Source organism: Epinephelus fuscoguttatus, linkage group LG12 (genome assembly GCF_011397635.1).
Source record: "Epinephelus fuscoguttatus linkage group LG12, E.fuscoguttatus.final_Chr_v1".
NCBI lineage: Eukaryota > Metazoa > Chordata > Actinopteri > Perciformes > Serranidae > Epinephelus > Epinephelus fuscoguttatus.
The window spans coordinates 31,954,054-31,973,360 of record NC_064763.1 but is presented as its reverse complement, the minus strand read 5'-3'; positions in this window follow the sequence as shown (position 1 = coordinate 31,973,360).

Genomic DNA, 19,307 nt, shown 5'->3' with positions numbered 1-19,307 from the left:
GCCCTTTTGTGAGCCAGCAAGGTGTGGACACCCAGTGGAAATGAAATGAACTGCTGACCGTGAAAGTGTTGTCAGTGTTAGTGTGATCACTGCTGATGGACGGTTGAGACAGACCCAAGTCATCACTGCTGCACTGTTGCATTTTTGTATCTTAGTGATGTGATCATTTTATTTCTGCCATTATAATGATATTGTATTAGATGGGAAAGGCGTGCATATCCCTAATTAGATCGACACAAATATTATCCCTGCACAATCTAATCTATGGCATTTCATTTACTCCCTGTCATTCAGTGTTTGGAAAATAATTCTCCGACCTCTTTGTGTTTCCACCATTTTTATTCCTCTGATTAAGAAACTCGTAAGCCTCTTAAAAATCCTCCTCCCTGCTCCTAACAGCTTTTCGCCTTAGGAGCTCTTTTGAGGGCTAAGATGGTTTGTGAATAACTTTTATCTTTACAAGGACCTAGTCTTAACTTTGAGGGGAAATTGTAAGAATTTTCTTGGAATTTCACCACTAGGAGCAACTCTTAGTACTAGAAAGCTTTGTGAATACGGCCCCAGGGGCCTAGAGCCCAGAAATGCGAGGCACATAGCAAAGCAAACAGCTTAATTCTCATTTAAAACAATTATTAAGAGCCGCCTATAGCTGGTAAAACGCTTTCTGTGTGATCAGGGCCTAAAGCTTCCATGCGCAGCAGGCCTAACACACACAGAGCTTTGAGAGATGTTTAATTTTTAACATGAGGGACAGATCCAACAAGAAAAAACTACATGGCATTGTGTTAAAAAAAAAAATCTGTTTAGAAATAAACAAAATAAATACCTCATTGTACCAGAGGCAGTGTGATCTAGCAGAGCAACCTGGTGGGTGTATTTACATTTTACATTATAATAAATCAATCATGTCAATGCATCCTGTGGTTAAAACGATCCACTTAATTAACTCAGTACCAGTTAGCCTTTATGCTTCCAAACCTGCATCCACAGTTACAAAGATGAAGTCTGTGTAGTATGCAAAAAACCCCTGCTCCACCTGCCTACATGATGCACCACGTCTGTATTCCATGTACTTTGGCCATTATGTCTAACTTGCGTCACGATTCAGTTATTCAGTGCTGTGTAAAATATTTTATTGTCTGTGTCCTCAGTTCAGATTTCAGTGGGAATATTCGCTCAAAAGATGCTCTATGCTTTGGCGCTTCATATTGCCGCTTTGGAACATACAGTATGACAAGACATGATGACTTAATTAAAAGTTCTCTTCACTGTTAAACTTTTCTTTTTCTTCTAAGGGCAATTTGAGCGAAGACACTGCCAGTCAGTGTTTGCTCTCAGGCTCTGGAAGGTCCCTGCCACTGGCAAGCCGCCGGCCATATCCTCTTGCACAGCTGATGCAGCCGCAGCCTCAGCTTCTCTCTGCTGCATTTTTCAAGCGTATACTCTGACTAGAATAAATATGGGTGAATACCTGCCAAAACATAGTAAAATGCCATTTGGGCTGTTGGTAGCTAGTTTGCAAAGAGAACAAAGAGTAACCTCTAGGTCTTTCTGCATCTAACTACGTCAGTGTCACATCAAATAACACTGCTGGAAGCAGGGAGAACAACTGATTTTGCAGCTCTCTCAGTCAATATAGCACACACTGGGGAATGTATTGCTTCAGTTGAATACATTTAACATCAACACTGAGTGGGCATCCACATTAAAGGTGGCAAATTTCCCGTTAACACATAGATATTAACAACAAGTACCATCTTTTCTCTCTGTTTGCTACTTAACCCTTAACCTTTAACCTAATTCAAACTCACATTGTTGTGCACATGTTTGCATTTAAATCAGTAAAGAAAAGGACCAATTTAAAAGAGGCACACTTTAAATGTTTTACATCCTGCCCACTCTCGTTTCTACGTGTCAGTGTCTTCCCTCACTTCACTGTCAATTTATCTGGGTGTGGCTCTGTTTTATCCTGTTAAGGGGTGTTAACTGGCATTATATAGCTGACAGCAGGCAATCTCATATATCCTGTGTGATCACTCAACCACAAAGATACAAGCGTTTACATGCGAGATTACAAACACACACACACACCCCTGTTGACAGGCAGATGCAGTATAATCCATGTAGATCAAGAGAGAGAGCCTCTGGGCTGTGCCTCAGGCCTCTGTACACAGCTCACAGGACTGGAGGTATGCCCTCTAGATAAACACACACACACACACATGTGCGCACTCCCCCCGTCTCTCAAGCACATATACATACTTGTGAAAAGGCACAGACATGCAGAACAGCTACAAATGCACCATGCATATGCACATGTGTAAGCAACAGCATGCACAGACGCTTGCTCAAGTCATATGTGCAAACACATGCAAGCACATGTTACCACACACACCCATGCATACACTGGCTATGCCGAATACACATCCACAGATACACAATGTCCTGAATGTGTGTGAGAGAGAAGTGCCAAGTGTATCTTATGATCACAGAGAGTTTATAGAGGGTGAGCGTGTGCTGCTGCCTGAACTGAAGCCGACCCGACATCTCCTGCCAAAAAGCAAGAAAGACAGTGAGAACAGACAGATATTCTGTCTGTGTGTTTGTCTGTGTGTTGGTGTCACACACGTACAAACACACCGCATTCCTCAGAAAGTGGTATGAGACCCAAAGGCTGTTTTGTATACTGTAAATGTGCAGTACATGATGTGGGGCTTTGCAACACCTGAACACAGCGACCCTTCTTCTCAAATGTCAACAACTGCACAGTATCTCTAGCTGCAGCTCATGCACATCTACATAGTAACTTTCCTTGAATGAGAGGGTCAATTTGTACCTTCAAATCACACAAGGAGTTGCAAACAAACAAGAAGAGGCTATCAAACACAGCACTAGAGTTTCACTGACACTAAATATAGCAAGGTAGGAACACTTCTGAGCCGGCTTTCCTCCCATTTCCTCCTTTTCAAAGAATGTGTGTGCAGGTGCCTGTAAGCAACTGTTTGTGTGTGTGCATCTCTGTGCACGTGTGGCCCTGGATGGCTGCTCTTCTACAGTAGTGGGCTGTTGTTTGTCACCGAGACATTACATTATGTTTGTTTGTCATTGGGTGCTCAGGAGGAGGGATCGTTGCTCGACGCAAGGGAAAGAGCAGATGCAGAGAAGCACTCGCAAAGCATCTGAGAAATACAAACAAATTTAAAATCCATAGTTAAACTTTTGACCTGAGAATGAATAAAGGAAATAATAATTAATAAAACCTTAGACACAGAGGTCCATGGCCTTTGAAATTCAACTTATTCATAGTTGTACACAAGGCATAGGCAGCAGATAATTAAGGCTAGGATACCATTTGTTTCGCATAGTTATACAGAGAGGTATATTTCGATGTGTGAAAAATGTAGCAGATATAAATCAACTTTAATTAGTGAGCTTTGAATATATTTGTGTATTAGCCTACGTTAGCTCACAGTGTTTTCAGTTCAAATTGGCGTAGTGCTTGTTTGAACAGTTTGTAATGTTGCTACTTGACATGTTTCCCCCAAAAACTAACCTTTACTTCTGCTCAAGTGGCAGAATGAACAGCAGGCAGGTAAGACTGTGAGTGGTAAGAAAGACAGTGTGCCAACTCAGCCTACCCTGCCTGAATATTGAGTTTTTGGGAAACACAGATGGTTGTTTTCATCCTTTCGGCAGTTTATTAATACCAGCGCTTGTGTCAACAGGTGTATTAAAAAAGCCTTCAACTCTGAGACTCAAGGACACGAGGACATGAAGCAGCCTACCCATGATAAGCCCTCTCTTGTTATAGTGGCTGCTGCAGGCTCCACGCAAGTGAAAGAAATCCTGACCATATGTGGGATCATCAGTGAAAAAATTATTCTGATTGCTAAAAAAGGAAAGATTGACTAAGAACTCACAAAGTTTTTACATCAGGTGATGCTTGATCTCTGATTACAACCTGTGTAACTTCTCTCTACCTTACTTTTTTACCCACAACCACACACGTCAGTGACGGGAACAAACAGGACACTGTATCCAACCACAACATGACTCAACACTACACTGATCAGTACTGGTAGCTTTGGTCTATAAATAAGGCCTCTCTTATCTTGCTCACACGTCATTCTACGGTAACACACTGACCAGGCGGCTAACTGTAAATGAGACCCTTGAACTGGTTTTAGATCACGGCCCTGATCATTCCAGCAGGAGTTTCTGTGGAAGTGAGGGAGTGGTGAGTAATTTTAATTTACAGCTAAATTTACAGCAGATTTTTAACCAGTCAGAGCCTGACTAGCTGTGTCCCACAGCTAAGCTAGCTGTCTCCTGGGCCTCTAGCTTCTCATCTAGCCCTTGGTTAGAAAATGAGTGAGTGTAGGACCAATCCAAGATAGACGCAATAGATGATAAACATAGAGAACATTGAAGGTTAAGCATGTCAAGGGACACTTATGCTGGGCTGCACCATATCTTACACACTATATGTTGCCTCAGCAACAAGTTTGATGATCCAGGTTGTTTGAGAGCGAGCTATGAAGCACTCCAGCTGTCAAGTAGGCTACTGAACACGTCGCAGACCATATACAGTCTATTGTACAAACAGACAGAACCTGCAGATCCTTACCATTGTTCAGAAGTGGAGATGAAATCCCAAGAAGTCTTTGTACTGCACAAATCCCTCACATCAACCATCAAACAAAGAGGAGCCCCATGTGGATGGTATCTGGGGCCTTTGAGGTATTCTGGGACTTAAAAGTCAAACAGTCCTCAGCTCAACACGTCGAGCCTCCTATACCCTCTGTGTAGATTACCTTGACAGATCCATATGTTACTGAGGGGAGCAGGCGACCTCATCTGGCATCACAAGCTCACTGGGAAGAATTTTATACAAAACTCTGCAACAGTATTGTTATTTCACTGTGTATATTATATTCCTTTCAAAATGTTGGAGGCCCCTCAGGTACCAAAAGATTAGTTCTTTTCTTGTAAAAATGACATAATAATCTGACTTTTACGTGCCTGGACAAATCAATTCAGGGGAGCTGCTCCATTTAGCTGGTAGCTTAATCAGTTGCTACACTGACCACAAAAACATAAGAATAAAGATGTTGGGGTGCCCACCAGCTCACCTAGTAGAGTGGTTACCCTATGTACAAAGGCTATTGTCCTTGCCACAGCAGCCGCAGGTTCAATTCCAACTCTGGCCCTTTGCTGTATGTCATTTCCACTCATGCCCCATTTCACACTCACTTTTTTATCTAATAACGGCAAAATTGCCACAAAAAAAGAATAAAGATGTAAATTTGCTGCCAATATGTCCTAGTGGCCAACCATGGAACTGACCCCCAAAGGAATAATAATAATTAAAAAAAAAAAAGACATCTGTAAAACTTTGACAGGACACCTGAACGTGTAAACAAGATCAATCATTACTGTTTCTCTCTGATCTATCAAAGTTTTATGTTTGCGCAACTTCCCTAAAGTCCAGCAAAGCATAAATGACCTCATCCCAATGTCAGATCCATGAGCTGAATGATTATTTATCACGTGTGCCCTATGTAAACAGAACACTGTTTACGGAACAGTATAAACATGGTGTCACTGCATAAGATTGTGGATCTTGATGGCTTAGTCACACGCTAGGTGCCACTTAATTGTTGAAGAGGAAAAACTGATATTTACGTGGGCGTGTGAGTTGTACTTTCCTGTTGTTGAAACAGAACCTGGCTATTTCCTGAGCATGTTCGATGCTTCTAACAGGTTTGTTGCAAACCGACAGAACACTTGTGGTGCTGCCAACGCTGCAACATATGGCATCACCCCAGCTGACTGTGCAGCCTTGGCAACAAGCTGCATGCCTGTGTCCGTGTATGTATATGCATACTCATATGTGTGCGCAACCATATTTGTAGCTTGTGACTACGAACGTGTGAGTGTGACACATGCAGCCACTGTGTGTGTGTGTGTGTGTGTGTGTGTGTGTGTGTGTGTGTGTGTGTGTGTGTGTGTGTGTGTGTGTGTGTGTGTTTGTGGTACAGGTCCAGCGCAGCACAGGAAGTTAAATATTCTTGATTGTCCTGCTGTCGATCTGCATCCTATTTGGCAAGCACTTTTGGCTGGTGCGTCGTCCACTATCCAGCAGAGATCTGACCTGCAACCAGAGGATCACTGTGATGTATCCCTACTCTTCATACTTTGCCACTTGGGCTGAAACCCAGGGAGATATCAAAATGATGCCAGAAGAGGTCAGCAGTAACAAGAGTTCAGTGGTTAGGTTTAGGCATCAAAACTACTTTGTTAGGGTCAGGAAGAGACCATGGGTGTGCCTGAAAAACAACCAGTGGCACAAACACAGCAGAAAGAAGGAGTCGGCTGTTAGGTTTAGGCAACAAAGCCACCTAGCTGAGGTGAGGAGAAGATGGAAGTTGACCCAAGTCACATGAAACAACTCACATAAGGGGGCGGCGGTCAGGTTTGGGCAACAAAACTACTGGGATATGGTCAGGAAGAGACCATGGGTGTGCCTGAAAAAACAAGCAGCAGCACAAACACGGCATTAAGAAAGGTCAGCGATTAGGTTTAGGCAACAAAACTACTAGGTCATGTTTAGAAAAGGTTTGTGGTGGTTGCCAAAAACACCTGGTTTTGAGTGCCAGATAAGTGTCTGGAAAGGCAGCGGCATGTCACCAAAAAAACACCCTGTTCTGAGTGCCACAAATTCCCCGACCGATTTTGTTTTCTTGGTCTCAAACGCCACTCTCCAAAGTCGAATGTTTGTTGGACCTATCCACTTCCCTTAATGCCCACTCTGAGAGGACTTTTACACTCTTTTTTCTATGCCCATTGCTCTGAGTGTCTAATAGTGATGAGGATGGGTTTACATTGGAGGTGGTGTAAAGTCCAGTTTGTCCACACAGACACTGATCTTAACTATACTGCAAATAACTGCAAGTATTTGTGAGTTTGATTTCACGGTCTTCTCAGTAAAAGATTCATTAACTTTCTCCCAGTACAAACTAAGTGATACAAATGAACCAAATTTTAAGGTTATCCCTAACACCAGCTCTGAAGTGAGGCTCACTATGACAAGAAAATAAGGTCTACCTAATCCTACATTTTGTTGTTAATATTTTCAACAGTTTTCTTATAGTGAATGAATATATACCAAACTTACTAAACACTCTCTTCATGTTCATGTTAACAAAAAAAGGGGCCACTGGTGTTTACAACTCAGAAGGTTTCTGTCTGCAAGTCTAAGAAATCCAATCACTGCACATTAACAGCATCGGATTACATTACATCAATCCTGATTAGATCTAATCAGATTAGGATTAGATCGTCATTTAGACACCTTCTTAGCCTAGCAGACAAAGAGAAGCAAGACCCAGCCACTTTAATTCATGCCGGCTGTCTGAGGCTGTCGTTACTCCTGTCGTATTTAATGTGACTTTTATTACCCAATCATGCCAGGGCACATTAGGAGACGACTCTGATACAAAAATCGAATTTGACCCACGCTGCCGAACAATCCAAACAAGACATGGAGGTGTCTCACTCTCACGTTGTGATCACATTTCTGTGTTCCCTGGAGGCAATCCAGCTGTGACACACAGGATGGCAATGTGAACATACACAAAGAGAGAAGCATGGGAGATGGATTATAGCCATTAATGTATCACAGCCACTCTCAAGCCTCCTGTGAATCAGAGCTTAGAAAAAGTACATTGGAATTGAAAGGTTAAGACCTCCATCTTCAGAGGTATGTACCAAGCTACCAGTTGGTAGAATATCTATTTAATCCTCCCCTTGTCAAACAGGAGACTCTGCTGGTTTATTTCATTATGTTGCTAATTGCACTTTAAGCTCTGCCAAAGCCTGCTGGATTTTTCCACAACCAGTGTGCATTTCTCGTTACATAGGACACTTGTGGAGGTTTCGTAGAAACCACTTAGAAGAGATGTTGCGATATATTTCTCAAGAAAGGATGAGGATTGCATTTTGACCTCTAATTTTTCATATAATTAAAAATATACTTAGACATGCTGGTATGAATTTGTTATGAATGCCCTATGAAAGCACTGAGTGCTATCTCCAGTCCTTCAAATCAAATTTCCTGCCTTTTCATGCGATGCACTGGCAATGGCAGAACAACATTTATTAAATGTTTAAGGCTGCTCAAAAGCCATCAAGATATGTGACATAACTATTGATATTCTATTTATTCCAATATGAAAATATACAGCTCTTCTCTTTGTGTCCCCGCTGATGGTGCCAGAAGCTCTGCTGATACAATCAGGTTAATGCTGTAAAAGTTGAGCAACCACACAAAAAATTTCTAAAGAACATGTCGGTTTAATGGCCAGACTATGATTACTTTTGTGTCCTTGTAAGAAGTGATTTAATCGTCACAGCATGTTATGGCAGAGTGGGCTGTTGGATCCATATTTCACAGTGCAGCTGCTGAGGTTCATCATGCAGAAACATTTTATCTGACAAACTAAAAGAACAGCGACAGACTGAAGCAGTAAAACGTGAAGTCATAATCCTTTTCTTAGAAACGGTCAGAATCTTTTCCACATAAATGTCCATTTTCTAACAGTTGTTTACTGACCATTGTTTCAAACTGAAGTGTTGACATGTTGTTATGGAAACTGTTCTTTAAACAAAATGGCAATGGTAGTGTAGTGTCTGATATTTGCAGGCACAATAGCATGGAGCAATGGTTTCCAACTGGTGGGTCACAGTCTGAAAGTGGGCCATGGGTCCATTCTGAATGGACTGCAAGACTCTCAAACCTATCAAGTTTGTAAAAAAAAACAAAAAAACAAAACACACTTTATTTTAAAGTACAGTGAATTTCCAGCACAGAGCTTTTATGTTGAAGTGTTGTTTCCTGCTATAGAGTGAGTGTACAACAGACAGCTACTTAGCATAGACAGCAAACTAGCTTGGTGACATGGTCAAATTCAAGTTTGACACTAAATATATTAAACTGTGGGCCCTCAAACTACGAGTAAGGAGAAATCCGGACCTCGTGGCTGAACCAGTTGGTTGGTATGGGGTACAGAAGCTGCCAAAATCAAAGGTAGATGCACAAGTAAAAAGAAAATGTGTGAGACAATAAGAAAGAAAGAGAGAAGTTTGGTGAAATAAATGGTGGGCAAACAGAGGGAATAAATATATAATAACAACTATAATGTTTTTTTGCAAAAAATAATTAAGTTAAAATATATTAAAAAATAAATAAATAAAAGGGATAACTAAAAAGAAAAATAAATAAATTTGGAAATTAATACAAAGTTCAATAAATAAAAAAGCAAATTTAAACAGAAATATCAATTTATGTCAGATTTGATCAATTAGTCGATGCCTACTTTCATTTTTAATATTATTTTTGGTAAATTTAATGACATTTATTTATGTATTGACTAATTTATTTATTTTTTAAAGATTATCTTTGGGGCTTTTTGCCTTTAACGGACAGGACAGTGTGAAATGAGGAGAGAGAGAGCAGGGGGACGACATGCAGCAAAGGGTAAAGCTGGAGTCGAACTTGCAACCACTGCAGCAAGGCATCACCTCTATACACCTCTATCCCTAATTTATTTATCTGTTTATTTTTAATTTTGGTACCGTCTGTCCACAGCAATGATGTTTAAAAATAAAAATGTAAAGCTGGTAAAAAAAAAAAAATAATGGAGGGTGCCATTAATATTGTGTCTAGTTTGCTTTTATTTGTTGCAGTGAATACAGCACTACTCAACAAACCAGCCATAAATATTCTTCACACAATGTTTTCAACTACAAATTTTTGACTTTGACCTAGAAATGCCACCTAATAAGTCATTTTTTTAACTTTCAGACTCAGCCACAGCCTAATGGTGACTTATTTGTTCCTAGTAGGAATGAAAACCGATACAATAGCAGATGTGAATTGGCAAGGCAAGGCAATTTTATTTATAGATAACATTTCATTTAAAAAAAGGAAGGAAGGAGCATAAAAAGAACATGGAGCAAATGTCATGTAATAAATAACATATGAATACATACCCATAATACCAAAACACACACGCACACAATTGTTCATAGGCCCGAGAAAAACACTTTACACATACACACAAGGTTTGCATGCACAGGCACACACACACATACACTCTGACATTAATCATAGACCTGAGAAAACAGGAAGGTTCATAGCTCAGCTTTAAATGTAGATACAGTATACTTACAGAGCACAGCTCATTAGGTAAACCATTCCAGAGGACAGGTCTTCAGCATCTTTACCAGCTCCAGATCTTGCTCTGGGTACAACTGAAAAGTGACAGTATGAAGACCTGAGAGGTCCGACTGTGGCTTTTTGATTGTACCCAGAATATTAAACAGGGCAATAGTCCTCACCTGGATAAAGTGTAAAATAAGACCACAGAGTCTACAGCAACACCAGTGGCACAGTGAGGCTGTATTGAGCTAAAAGCTAACATTAGCACTCTGACATGTTCCCAATTATACTGCTAACATAATATGTTAAGTAAAATGTTTACCATGTTCACCATCTTAGTTCGGTGTGTTGGTATACTAACATTTGCTGTAATTAAGAAGATATGCTTCATTAATCCCCGAAGGGAAATTCAGTTTTTTTCCCTGTTTGTTGTCGTATACATACTGTACATATGCACAAACTTGACCTGTACATGCATAAAGTGGAGAGATGTCAGAGTGAGGGGGCTGCCTTGGACATGCACCCTGAGCAGGTACAAGCTGCCTTGACAGGGGGGGCACGTCAGAGCCCCAGGGGGCAAGCTGGCACCTCTCAAGCTGCCTCAAGCTGACTGCCCCAACTTAGCATGAAACACGAAGTTCAACTAAAGCTGATGTAAATGTCATTAGATTTGCAGGTTCATTTGTAAACGAAAGTATTGGACAAATTGAAATTTTTACCTGATGATGGAGCTTGAGGAAAAGGTGTCACAGTGTCACCAAAGTCAGGCTATTACAATTCATCCTGAGGGGAATGTGAATGATTATCAATGCAACACTTGTTGAGACATTTCACTAAAACCACACTTGTGAACCTCATGATGGCACTGGAGGAAAGAAATCAAGGGTTCACCAAAGTCAGCAGATTTCATTCTCTGGGGGGCATCAATGTCTGTACGATATTTGTACCAATCTATCGTAAAATTGTTGAGGTATTACAGTCTGGACTAAAGTGGTGAACTGACGGACAGACATCGCCATGTAGGCAACACAAGCCTGACTAAAAACAATATAGTTGTGACTAGCATTACTATAAATGGGTTCAAAAAGAGTCCAAACTTTTATATCTGTCAGTCACATTCCTAAATAAAATAAATAAAAAGAGTTCTAGTCACATAATTGAATTGACATATCATTACTCTTTTGAACACTTTGGGTCTTTCACTGAGCCTTTTGTGTTTATTTAGGGACAGTTTTGCTCACTGGGCCATATCAGGAGGAGATTTGTAGGTTGAAGTTTCACTGTTGTTGAGTTCACTCCTTGAAATACTTCACTGTCCTAAATCACCAGGCAGAGCAGTGAAGTTATGTAACCAGATTTGTCTTGGACATCAATGATACGCCGGTTGAGAAGATGCACCGACAGTGGAGAAATGTATCGAGCGTAAAGGTTTACAACAAGAGAGATTACAGCTGTTTATAGAGCAAATGGAGCATACAGTAGGTGGTGTGCGACGCAGTCAGCGGACAGACTAATCTCCATATGACGGAGCTTTACCATAACAAGTCAGGGCTGTGTGTGGGCTTTGCTATGTGTCTGACGCACATACACTCACACGCACACACACACACACAAAACAGAGGAGACAGACTCTGGAATGATAAGATATACGAAGCCACCAGTGCCGCAGCAGTAATGACCAAAATTAGTAAGACGGGGTCAGCTCTTCCATCTAACTCTCTCCCTCTCGTAAAACTGAGTCAAACACATTTCAGCTGTAGCTATTATGGTCATTTTATGGTTTAATTATGGTTGTGTTGATGTATTAGCACTGAGGTTCTCCAAAGTGTGTGTCTGTTATGGTCTCATGACTGAGGGCTACTGTCCTTGTTGATGTTAATACAGATAACATATAGAGTAAGAGTCTAATAAAGCGTCCATTATGTTACATTACACCCCCCTTAGAAAGGACATAGTACATCTCTGAGTTCTTCTTTTGTGGTGCCGCAGCCTGACTTCAAAGCGGATTAAAGTTTAGATTCCTGTCAACACTTCACACAAAGAAACTCTGATTTACAAAGTTAAAATGTCGTAAGATTCTTATAAATCTCCTGTAAGTTAATAAGGTCTCAGCAGTTTAAATGCTTTGCAGAATCATCTTTTGTTTTAGCAAATCATCTGTGATGGATTAGCCCATCTGGATTTTAAAATACCTAGATTATTCCTTACAGATTTGTCCCTGTTTGGCCTAAATTTAAAAGGGGTTTCCATGAGCAGCTCATCATCTCAGTGAATAGTCGGCCCTTAGATTTTCAAAGGGATTCCAGTCTGGGCTTGGACTCAAGGACTTTAACATTCTTGTTCAAGAGCCAGCCCAGTGTTGAGCTGGTTGGATGGTAGGGTGGTTGTCATGTTAGAACATAAATTTTGTTCACATTCATAAGCAGGTTCTACTCAAGAAGCGTCCTGCGTTTGGACTCAGTCAGTGAGTGCTTACATGGACATAGACAACCAGTTTATGAGGCTTTTCCCAGTTAAGATCATATTCCAGTTATGATATTTACATGAGCAAAGACATACTGGGTGATTCATATTTCCTGAATATGTGAAAAATACTAGTAACTCGGTTACTGAGTACTGCAGTCTGTTTGCACATGCACTGTGATGTTTACAAAAACAAACTTGACAATAGAAGAAGAAAGCTACAGGAAATTTCAAACACTACACTGCACATTTACTGAGGGCAGCATGGTGGTGCAGTGGTTAGCATTGTCACCTCGCTACAAGAGGGTTCCTGGTTCGAATCCAGGGTGGGAAGCGTCAGCGTGAGTCTTCTCCGGGTCTCCGGCTTCCTCCCACAGTCCAAAGACATGCAGGCTAACTGGTGACTCTATATTGCCCTTAAGTGTGAATGGTTGTCTGTCTCTATGTGTCAGCCCTGTGATAGTCTGGTGACCTGTCCAGACACCTCTCGCCCAACAGCATAAACGCTTGCTCTGAGCCCATCTACGTCCCTCTCTTTATCTCTCTGTCTCAACCGCACACCACACCACAGTGATTGACCTAACATCACTCCTCAAAGCAGCTACGCTACTCTTATAACACTGTCCTCCACACAGGATGCTTTCAAGCCAATTCTTGTAGCGTCCAAACAGTGACGTTACAGCCGTCACATGATGCCCTGTGGCAGACTTTTTCCTTCACACTTACATGGCGAAAGAGGTAGTAGTTACATTATTTTGAGCATCACAAACACAAATAACTCGTTTCACTATCCAGGCTGTTCTTACAAACCCTTTGCATCCATATTTGTACATAGGCCATCCCATGTTCTTTGAATGACTGCGATCCTGTGACCAATGCACTGATGGGAGTAAATAAGGAAGCAGCCCCGGGCAGTAGGTTGGGGTGATGGATGGGTCACAACTCTCTGAACAGTCCCCTGGAGTTTCGTGTATGGAACCGCGTAAACTTCGAGCGAACTTAGAAACATTTTAAAGTATGTCCTCACCATGTGTCTCTTCCTAAACCCAACCTCTGTAACTTTATGTTAATAACTGTAACTCTACATAAAGGACGTAAACTCATTTGTGGGGTACTGATTTGAAGGATGTCATACATGCATTTTTCTTTGGATATCATACGAACCGTTCTACGGGACTATGTTTCACTACCAGAATTGGAACTACTCAGTCCAGTAACATTTGGAAAGTCTAGAAGAGCTGCACAATTTAATAATTTTATCCCCATTTAAGTTAGCAGAGCGCTAAACCGGAAGCAGCCAGCTAAGTTGGTGGGAGTCTCCAATGAGCCTTCTCTGTGGGCTGCACAGTGCAGAAACAATGCTGACCATGCAGGTGATTTTATACGCAGCAGTTTAACATTTTTGGCTTCATGTGCCACCTTTCAAGCTTTCATAGAAATGAATGGGGCCCCGCCTCCAGTGCTGTATCCACTTCTCTTTATACATCCATGGGTCAGATTGTCACTGTGTGTGGACAGGGGGCAGTGGCGAACAATTTTCAGCCTCTTTTATTTCCGAAAGACAAAACTGTGTTTCTTCATTGCTCCAGAAGTAAAATGCTGTTGCAACCTACAATTTTTTTGTATTTCTGTAACGTCACTTTGCTGAAGCTGCACCTGTGCAGGTAGTCGGCAACTCTCAATAACTGGAATAAGCATGCAACAGTATCCTGGTGTCTTTCAAAGTACTCCAGTTAGCCTATTTTTTTTTCAGTTTAGTTATGAACAGAATAAGGGCTTATCCAGGTTTCTGAAAACGGGATATGGTGTTTACAAGCTCAAACACATAAACGGGATACTCCAAAGGCCCAATCATAATTGGGTTATTCATTTCTATGTAAACGCACTCCCCTGTAGGCTCAGAATTCCCCTTCTCTCCGCAGCTGAAAAGCCCACCGCCCTGAAATGATGCTGCTCCCACACTTTACAGAAAGGCCTTTGTGTTAGATAAAAATGTTTAGCCACACATACTGTGGCTCTTTGTTTTGTTTCAATATTTAGCACACCACAGACTTTCGCTTTATGAGGAGACTAATAACCTACAGGTTATTAGTCTCCTCTCTGGCCAGGGTCATTCTTGCCAAAACCAGCTTTAAATCTTGGTAGCTCCACATTTTTTGCTGCCATCTGTGCTCTTGTAAAGTCTGAGCAGTCATACCGGTATGTTCCCACAACACAGCCAATATTGCCAGAAAATAAAACAGAGGACTTGATGAATATGTGCACAGATGCTAGGAATTAATCAGGAATGGGGCCGAAGCACATAAGGTGAGTTGGGGTCACTTGTCACTGTTTTCCTCATTCCTCCACATTCTTCATCAACATTTTTGCCCACATTGATTGCCATTTGGGATAAAGCATAAATGGCAGGTTAAGCTCAGCGCTGGTGCTATCCTGTTCACTTCACACTTTCACCAGTATTCCACAGAGGAATTTTTGTTTGATCAGGGACAAACTATGGACAGTTTTCTTGCTGCTTCTTCTAAATCAGTGGTTCCCAACCAGTCCAGCCGTTGGGTTAGTCTTGCCACCAATCAGAGATCTCTGCCTTCTGATAGTCTGGGGACACTCCTTTCTAAAGTGTGTTTAACACACCGGCGAAAACAGCCAGCAACAAAGCAACGCCTCTTGCATTTTTGAAAAGGACACGCCCTCCCGGAAATGTCCACCGAAGGACTGCCCTGCGGATTTACTATTGGTTCTGCAAAGTAGGGAGTTTCTTTTAACTCCGCTCATCTATCAGGGAGAAAGTCATCAGTCCTTAGTTAAGCAAAGTGTCTAAAGACTGACTTGTGAGTCTACCGTTGGGTCAGAATTTCTCCTTTGTCTGTAGTTCATGGTCCACACAGTTAAAGGTGCTGTATGTAAGAATGTGGCTAAAACGGTTACTGCACTCAAATTCAAAATACTGCAGCGAGTCGTGTCTGCCCCCCCTCCCCTACAGATTTGAGGTTGCTGGACAGCAGCACACTGGAGACTGATTTGTTTGCCCACGGGCGGCTGCCGTGGCAGGGCCGCGTCGCCGCGTCCTTGATCTTCAGTTTTCCAGCAGACCATTCAAGCAAGTCCGGCTTCTCTGCTGCTAACGCTGCTGCCGGGATACAGCTGAGGAGACTGCTAATGCTATGTACCGGGACACTGCTAATGCTGCTTGCCGTGCTGCTGTAGCTCTGTCGTAACTGTAACTGATGCTGAGACTCTACTGACTGCCTGACTGGTAGACGGCGGTGGGTGGCGCAACAGGCCAAAACACAAATTCAAAACATAAACATGATTTAGGGACTGTAAAAATGTTTTTTAAATGCGAATATTCTGGCTGTACTATTGTTGTCGGTGAGATCAGTATGTTATATGAACATTATTCCTTAGTCTCTGTGACATATTAGGATGATTTTATGACTATTTGCTTCAGATTTCTTACATATTGCTCCTTTAAATATATTCAGCATCATACATGTGCTTGGCCATGCAGTCGAGCTATTCTCTGTCAAGAAGCTGTGTAATAGTCACTCACTCTACAGCAGAGAATGACATTTTAAACACTGTACCAGAAATTCACTGTACTTCAAAATAAGGTGTGTTTTTTACAAACTTGACATGTTTGTGAGCCACTTGCGGTCCATTCGGAATGGACCCCTGACCCACTTTTGGACCGCGACCAACCAGTTGAGAACCACTGTTCTAAATGGTCTTTCTTGTGCAACACAATCACCAGAATGTTGGCACTGTTTACGTTTGTGTTAACCATGGGCACATTACATTTGCATGTGATTAGGTAGCAGAACCACAGCACTGTGGTTAACGTGTGGTCAGGTCTAGGCACAAAAACCACTTGGAAAGGGTTTGGAAAATTTAATTATTTAACTTAATATAACTGGTTTTGGGGGCACAATTCAGGTAGAGAAAGCACTGATGTCTTGGTGTAAAACAACCACTCCCCATAGCACTATTGCCACTTAGTATTCACACTCAGTGTTCACACTGAGAAGTATTAAAAAAATGCAGTGCACCATGAGTACCCGGATGGCGCACTCAAAACGGTCAAGAAGTTGAGTGTGGGACCATGGACACTTCTCGCCCTCAATGGTCGCCATCTCGGCTACGTAGCGGAAGGGGAGGGACCACTTTTCAAACTGGAAATGGCGGCTGAGGACTGTGTGACCGTGAACATCGCTGCATTGTACAAATACATGTGTTTTTTGCACTAAGCACCACTATACTGTTGTCAGGTATAAGCTAGCAGTATGTTTATTGGGTTAATTTAGCAGTCTGTAATGATTTGGTACCGCGAACGATAACACGAATGCTAATGCTAGTTTGCTAACTAGCTAATTTGCGGTTGTCATTTCCGGTGAGTGCACAATTTCCGTGTTTGGTTTGAGACAACACTACCCATTTCGAAATTCGCAGACTACGCCAATAAGTACATAGTGCACACAGTATATTACATGGAAGTGTACTAACGGAAGTATGTGATTTGAGACACAGCATCAGTCACACTGTAGAAAAGCTATGTGCTCCTGTGCTAATGCAGCTCTCTCTGATGTAAATTACAAAATTAAAGGTAGTGTCATCACCAAAATTCAACATACATGCATTTTTGTACTTTTACATTTTTATACAATATCTAAGTTTTATATCGTGTCTGGAAATGTATTTTGTATGATGAAAATTTAAATTTAAATTGACTTACATACACACATTGTGGCTCTTAGAAACTCTACTTGAGAACGTGGTATTGTGAACACTTTTTGGAATGTGATTTTGCAGATTTCAGCTAAACAAAAATTCAAAACCAGAGCACATACACTATGTGTGTGAAATAAAAGTACAAATGCACACTGGAGGACGATAAAAGGGACTGACGAACATGTCCACACTAATGCATATTATTCTGGCAATGCACCTTTTTCTTTTGTCCACATCTTCACTGTGGTCACAAAAAGCATTTTAACCACCTGAAAATTGGGAACAAAAGCACAAGCTGACATTTCTGTTTAACCAGGAACATTTCAATTTGCAATAAAATTGTTAAATCTTAACAAATATGTCTCTCTTGCCCTATGTCAGTGGATAATGTTCCTGTTTTCAGAAATCTGCAAATATATGAATAACTGAATTGAGAGTCTCAGTGCAGCAAGATGTGATATTTTTTTGTGTAGCACACTGACTACATTTGTTCAACACCATAAATACAGATGAAAAGATGTCAAGAGTTAACTTGGAAAAATAAAATATAACAGATGGGACCGAGCTAAAAGAAGTGGCAAAGTGCTGAATGTCACTTTTATCCTCAGGGTCAACTTGACCTGAATTTCGTACAATCTGCCTCTCCTGTGTTTGCTCATTCAGATTTTTAGCCTTCATCTTTTCATCTTATTCCATCGTCACTTTGTCCCATTTCCAACAGCAGGGGGGTTGCAGCTTTGCTCTGACAAAGCAGGTAATTGTAAATCATTGACAGGACAATCAAGTGTGCGCTGTGTGCCAGCCTCCTTCACACACAGCTGGATGTGAATGATTTTAAAAGCTTCAAGCCGCCCAGTCTCTCTAGTCATCATCAAATACAGTCTGTGGTTATATGGGTTGAGGGGATAGCGCTTGACAGATAACAGTAAATCAATGGATCCACTAGCAGCCCTATCTTCAACACAGATGGGGCAGTTGAACATCTTCAAATGGCCAGACAATTGGGACCGCAGAATCAGATAGATAATAGGCCAGATGTAAGGCTGGAGACTCTGCGCCAGCGCAAGAGCCAGGCAGTTAAGAATAAATCAATGACAAGCCTATTAACCCCTGTGTCAGCTGTTCTGTTGGCAAGATGAAAGAGGAGGGAGGAAGACTGTCTGCTGAAGAGGAAGAAGAATAGGAGAAGAAAGGGTGTCGATAGTGAAAGAAGCAACAGAGATAGAGATTAGAGAGAAATGTCAGATAAAGAAGGGTTAACTTCAAAAGTCTACGAAAGGCAAAGACAGGTCAGTGTCTGAAAAAGTGGGGTTTTTTTCAACCTGAAAAAGGAAGCCTCTTGTGTGATTGTTTGCCTGCAGAGCAGACAGACAGCTGAGCAATTACTGACCCGGGGCCGGAGTGAACAACCAGTGTGGCTATTTTCTCAGTGTCCTGCTTTTCAACACATGCACCATAATCATGTTTTCTTTTTCTGCTAAGGTAAATGTGTGCGGTGCCAAAAATGTCCCACAGAAATGCTACAGTACATGGACAACATCAGATATGATGACTGACAGAGAGTGCTGATAGTGGGCCCTAATGTACTGACACTGTAGCACTATGATAGGTGCAGTGTGCTTTATTCACTCAAAGAAACTGCAATAACACAAATAAGAGAGCAAGCTTCTGTTGGACAACCATTGATGGTGTGTGATTACACTTAATCTTTAGCGCACGGACGCCCCTGACCTTTTGCCTCCTTCACATCACACACTCAATAAAAGCCGTGCCAATGTCTCTCTGTTGCTGTCTCTCTTTCACTGACACACGTGTGAAAACACACGCACACACACTCACACATGCACAGAGTATTTTGATACCACAGTCTACAGTTCAAACTCTCTGACTCCAT